Source organism: Psammomys obesus, unplaced genomic scaffold (assembly GCF_907164565.1).
Source record: "Psammomys obesus unplaced genomic scaffold, mPsaObe1.curated_primary_1811, whole genome shotgun sequence".
NCBI lineage: Eukaryota > Metazoa > Chordata > Mammalia > Rodentia > Muridae > Psammomys > Psammomys obesus.
Genome location: NW_026585644.1, coordinates 7,136,774 through 7,143,605, shown reverse-complemented (window position 1 = coordinate 7,143,605; position 6,832 = coordinate 7,136,774).

Sequence of the window (6,832 nt, the reverse complement as noted above, 5' to 3'; positions counted from 1 at the left end):
TATCTATCTATCTATCTATCTATCTATCTATCTATCTATCTATCTATCTATCTATAATGTGAAATATCATATAAAGCAATAGTTTGGTATATTGCTTTTTAAACTAAATTTTTATTTTTTACATCAGTTACGGTTTATTGACTTTGTATCTCAGCTGTAGCCCCCTCCCTCATTCTCTCCTAATCCCATCCTCCCTCCTTCATCTCTGCCCTGCCCCTCTCTGAGTCCACTGATAGAGGAGGTCCTCCTCCCCTTCCATCTAACAGGTATCTTCAGGACTGGCTGCATTGTCCTCTTCTGTAGTCTAGCAAGGCTGCTCCTCCCTTGGGGAGGGAGGTCAAAGAGCCAGTCACTGAGTTCATGTCAGAGACAGTCCCTATTTCCCTAACTAGGAAACCTACTTAGATACTGAGCTGCCATGGGCTACATACAGTCAAGGGTTCTAGGTTATATTTATGCATGGTCCTTGGTTGGAGAATCAGTCTCAGAAGAGACCCTTGTGCCCAGATATATTTGGTCCTTGTGGAGCTCCTGTCCTCTACATATTATACTAACTCCCCCTTCTTTCATGATTCCCTGCACTCTGCCCAAGGTTTGTTTATGAGTCTCGGCATCTTCTTTGATATACTGCTAGGCAGAGTCTTTCAGTGGCCCTTTGTGGTAGGCTCCTGTCCTATTACTTGTTTTCTCCTATTTCCAATGTCCATCCCATTTGTCTTTCTAAGTGAAGATTGATCTTCTTACACTGGGTCCACTTTCTTGTTTATTTTCTTTAGGTGTACAGATTTTAGAATGTTTTTCCTATCTTATATGTCTATATAAGTGAGTATATACAATGTTTGTCTTTCTGCTTTTGGGATACATCACTCAGGATGATCGTTTCTAGGTCTCACCATTTCCCTGTAAATTTCATGATTTCCTTATTTTTGATTGCTGAGTAGTATTCCATTGTGTAAAAGTACCACAATTTCTGTATCCATTCCTCAACTGAGGGCCAAATAATTCCTGAAGATACCTGATAAGCTAGGGTCAGATGAAAGGGGAGGAGGTCCTCCCCTATCAATGGATTTGGAAAGGGACAGGGAGGAGATTAGGGAGGGAGGGTGGGATTGGGAAGAACTGAGAGAGCAGGATACAGCAGGGCTACAAAGTTAATAAACTGTAACTAATATTAAAAAAATAAAACCTCCATTTCATTATAAAAAAAAGATTGCAAATGTGTGTATAAGTTCATAAGAGATAAGAGATCACAGCCACATAGAAGAACTAGTGAGACATTCCATAAAAAAATATTAGAAGGAAGAAACAATGTTTGAAAGCTACATGTAACTGGGGGGCAGACAACGTGATGAATCAAAGAAAGATCTGAAAGAATGAGGCAGAGATAGGATACAACCAACTCTCAGGAGAACAGGAGAGGAAAGAGAGGCTACTTAAGAGAGCAGTTCAAGGAAAGAAGGAGTTATGGAGCAGTAGTATGTTTGTGGCCATTTAACCAGGACAGTATTACAGAGAGAGCTTTCAGAGACCACTAGCCAGAAAAATGAGAAGGAGCCAGAAGATTAGAATATATTGCAAGAGTTAGTTTGAGGCCAAGCAGAACAATTCAGTCAGGACGAAGAGAAGTGAGGTTGAATCAGTCAGCTTGGAGAGGAATGTGTGCTAGAACAGCTGGGTTGAACCAGGCAGAAAGAGCTGGGAAGCATGAGTTTACTCAGCAGTAAATCTTGAAGGCTGAAACATCCTAGGTCAAGGTTAGCAAATGGAGACTGGAAACTGAAGCCTTCAAGTTTTGAGTTTGCAGAAGATTAGACTGTATAGAAGTTAGCAGCTTCCAGGCCTAGGCCTAGGGATAGAATGGAAAAAGAAATGCTCTGGGCTCAACCCAAGCCATGTATTTGCACATCTTTGGTAAGGCTCTCATCTCATCTCCTCATCCAAAGAAATAAAAACATTTACATAAATTGATGATTAGTTTCTCCTCTCGTAGCTTTGTAACCCGCTTTCCACTACAAAAACTAGGTAGGAGAGATGATACTTCTAGGTGATTACTGATTTCATTTTTCGTCTTCTATTATTCAAGCATGTGGTATCTTTAGCAAAAGGCTATTACTGTCAAGTTCTGGAAGGCAACCAAGAGAACTGTGAATAACCTTTAATATGTGGAGTCTGTGGACCTTACTGTTCAACAATGTTAGAAGAGATAATTAAATCCTATTATTGCCATCTTTACTTGTTAACTTGTGGTTTCTGGTAGGGACATTGTTGCCCCATGATAGAATGACTCCATTTAAACTTGGGTATGTGTATGTGGTGTGTTAAGCAGCTTCTACAGGTTTCCTTATTTCTTGCTAATGTCTTTAATGTTATTTATCCCTGCATGGGTATATCTATTTATTCAGTTTCCCCCAACAGCATTGACTGAAGCTGCTGTGTTTTCTACAGTGTATATTTTGGGTGCCATTGTCAAGCTCCAGGTGACCATGGTCACATTAACTTAAATGTCTGAGTTTCAATTTATCTTAAGTATCTATTCTGTTTCATTGACCTACATGTCTGTTTTTGTGCCAGCATAATTGAATTTTTATTACTATGGTTTTCTAATACAACTTAAAATCAAGAATATGATGCTTTTTAAAATAGTATTTTGTTTTAGATTGCTTTGAGCATCCTTAGTTTTAGTTTTTAAAATTCCTTGTGAAGTCTGGTTTCAAATATATATATATATATATATATATATATATATATATATATTTAATATAAATATAAATATATACATTTAATTAATATAAATATATATATATTTAATTCTGTAGGCTAGCTCTTCACTCTTTTGCTCATCTACCTTGCTCTGAAAAAAATTTCATAGACTCACAGACTCAATTAATCACAGTATATTTATGTTAATTAAAATAGTTAATGAAGTAAGGTGTTTATTTGCAAAAGAATAAATAGAAATAGGGTTTGTTATATACACAATAGTAAAATAATGAATTTTCTTTTTGGAAGGGAGGGCCATCTGAGGGACACTATTTTAGGTGAAATATACCAAACACAAAAGACACGTAACCCATGCTCTCATTCACAAGTGGAATTTTAAAATGCTGAGAGAGAGGTAGAAGCAGTGTAGAGTCTGGAGTTTTGGATAAGGTTTGGGGTCAAATAACAAGTACGGACACTGTATCAAAGGTATACAAATAAATTCTAAAATTAAACAACTGAATTTGAAAAGCACTCAGAAAATATGAACAGAACCTCCAGAGACTTGGGCAAAAAAGGCACAGAAATGATAAATAAGCAAACAGAAATGTATTTGCCCTCATATATCGATAGAGGACTGATCATTACTGTAACAATGGAATCCCATTAAATTCCTATTAGAATAATCAAACTCCAAATAACTAATACCAAAAGCTGGCAGAAGTGAGAAACAACTTACATTTACTATGGGTAAGAGTTAAAATGAATACTAGTTTCCTTTGAAGTTCGAATAATTCTTAGAAACTAAATTTCCCTTCAACAGAGTGCAAAGATCATGATCTTAGATGTTTGACCATTTGGGAATGCCGTATGACTGTTTAGCTTTTTTTTTTACTTTTTATTGATTCTTTGTAAATTTCACATCATGCACCCCAGTCCCACTCATCTCTCCATCTTTTCATATCTGTCTTCCAGAAAAATAAAATAAAATAAGACAGAATGAAAAAAAGAAAAAGTAAACCATCTTGTCATGTAAGTGGTAGTGTGTCACATGCTATTCCCCTTTTCTCCACACATCTTTACTTGCAAATGTTCATTGCAATGATTCATTGGTTTATTTCAAGGCCTCTGGCTTCTGCTACACTATCAGTACTGGGTCCTCACAGGGACTCCTCTAGATGTCCTGTTGTTGCCCTGTGTCATGGAGGTCCTGCAGCTCTGGATCTGCAGGAGTGGTCCTTTCCCTCCCTCCAGCAGATCATAGATGTGGTAGATGTTGGGGTGGGCCAACCTAGATCACTGGATCTGGGCCTGGATGATGGCTGAGTTGGTCAGCCCACCAGTTCACCTGTGCCTACAGCAGAAGAGCAAGCTCTTCAGCATTGCTGTGGCTAGCTCACCCAGTGTCATAGCTGGCTCAGGGCATGGTCATTTCTCCTGCTGTCATGTGCTCAGGGCAGGCTCCCCTGCACCTTCCCCACCAGAGCCAGTTCTACCATGCTGCCATACTAGGTGCAGGGCCCACTTTCCTGAGTGCCACACTAGTGAGAGACAAGGACAGCTCTTCCACACGCATGCTCTACTGTGTTGCCAGGGGAGTGGTAACACCAGTTCTCCTGAGTGTGGTAGTTGACTAGGGGCAGAGCCAGCTCAGCACAGTTCTCAGGTGGCAGTCCAGACCAGGACATCTGCATGGCCTTTGGTGGTAACTTAGCTTGGAATATCAACACAGATCACAGCTGTGATAGGACTGCAGACCAGGACATGTCTCCCTGCAGCAGCATGGACCTAGAAGTTTCCATGGCCTCAGGTGGCAGAGGGGACACTCAGATCAGTGTGATCTAGTGGGAACCAGAGCACAGAATCCACTTTTTCTTTGGTGGTAATTCAGAAAACAGACATTGACACAGACCCCAACTTCAGCAGAACCATGGACCCAGGTAGCAGCCTGAGCCCAGACCTCATAACGGCCATTTCATATTTGTCTGTTCCTCACTGCTGTTGAGTTTCCAGCTCCACCTTTCTCCACAGTATACACAAATCCCTCAGCCTCACTTTCTCTTCCCTCTACTCTGTGTTCCATCTTTCCCATATCTCCATCTCATATTCACCCATCATAGCAGGGCCTGCATTAGGTGTTTGGGTATTTCTGCCATTTTTTTCTTAATTAACATACTGAAATCAAATAGGATGTTCTTTCATACGTGTGTAAGTATTCTATTCTATTCTAATTAATTAATTAATTTAACATGCAAGTAAATAAAGCCAGTCTTAAAGAGGAAATACTGTGACTCTAAAAATATGACATCAGACAAACTGCAAGACAATTGTAATGGTGAAATGCCTTTTACAGCAGTGAAGGAGAAGGGGGAAAGACAAATAGCTGAAGAACCACAATGTTGTTTTAGAGCTATGAAACTGTCTTTCTGGTATTGTCGTGTTGGATATCTGATGTGTTTACATAGTTCAAAGCTCATTATTCAATGTAAATGAGGTTGCTTTGATACAAACCAAAGAAAGGCCTAGTTATAATATTCACAATAATAAGTATCTCCTCAGTGAATTTTTTTTCAGTTGCCATGTGTTATTCAGAGCCAGGCTCTAATTTGTGAAAGAGCTAAGAATGGTTCCCATTGTCTTCATCTTTATTTACCAAAGTTTTTCCGATTACCAATCCCTTGGCCTTTCCCAGGTTTCATGTGCCTTTGACATTTCTGTAACTGTGACGACAGTGGCATAAATCAGCATTTGTTCAAACCTGGCTGCAGTAGCTCAAGTTTTCAGTTTCAGAGCCATTCCTCCTGGAATTCCTGTGCCTCTCCTACTTAAGCATGGTCCCTTGTTACTTCAGTTTTTCCATCCACTTATTCTACGTTTGTGACTCTGCCCATTTGCACATCATCCTTACCATGTGCCATATTAAATTTCTGATTTGCATTTTCCACAACTTGCTACAAATTTTTTTTTCTAGTTACTTTTTCTTGCAAAACTCAGCATCTGTTTATATGCCGGGGACTAGGGATTGAACTCATGGTTTTATATATTAGACCAGAACTATATCACAGAACTATATCTCCAGCCTTCAAAACTTATACTTTCTAATATTAAGTTAATCCTTTTCAAAATGTATCTCTTAGGTTTCTCATTGATTGTAACCTCACTTTTGGGACATATAGGGCTGAATTTTTAGAATAATTAAATATTTTCATGCACTATTTTTGCATATCCTGTCTTCCATTTTAATAGTTCTTTTATCCTATTTCCTCATCATTGCCAGGTTCTGAGTATATCACACCCCAACCTGTTGTTGCAGCCTACACATTCTCTCCCTGCTTGTATTCTTTATTCTCTTCAACCCAACCTATCAGACTGCTAGAAGTCTGCTGAATAACACAGAGTTCACTTGCCATGGACTATTATTCGTGCTTCCTTTGTAATTTCACTGCCATAAACATCTTCTGATTTCTCTCACATTGAAGGAAGTCGTGAATCTGCTCTAACAACATAAACACATTCATTTGTTTCTACAACTTGTTCCAGGATTTTAAGTCACACATTTCAAATGAACTTGCATAGCCTTTTCCATCTTCATAAATACAGTCCTGATCAGGGCATGCCTCTGAATCCTTCCCTGAACTCTTTCTTCTTTGTCCATGTTCCTCCTGTTGATTCTGCCAGTGCATTTTATTGTGGCTCATCTTTTTAGCTTTATTTACACATCATGTACAAGAACCAATTGGAGCTGATGATGTGAAATTTCTACCCTAGCTTAGAAAATGGCTTCATTTAATATGCTGAGAATCGATATTTCATATACTTGATAAAAATGTTTTTTTTTAATCTCCACTATGAAAAATATGCACAGAAGAGTTTTCCATTCTGAAATAAAGGGTGGTGTGATTTGACATGCATTTCTTTAAAGATGTGCTTACTCTTGTAAAGACTTGGACAAGGCCCTTCGAAATTAAAAATGAAAAAAATGTCTTAAAATTTTATTTAATACTCTTTTAGGTCTATTGAAATGTGACTCACTGAATACTCAAGATCTATACTTTAAAACTAACAAAGAAGAAATCAAACAGCACGTTTAGCAGCCATAGTTGTGCAAACAACTGAAAAATTGGGGGTACAG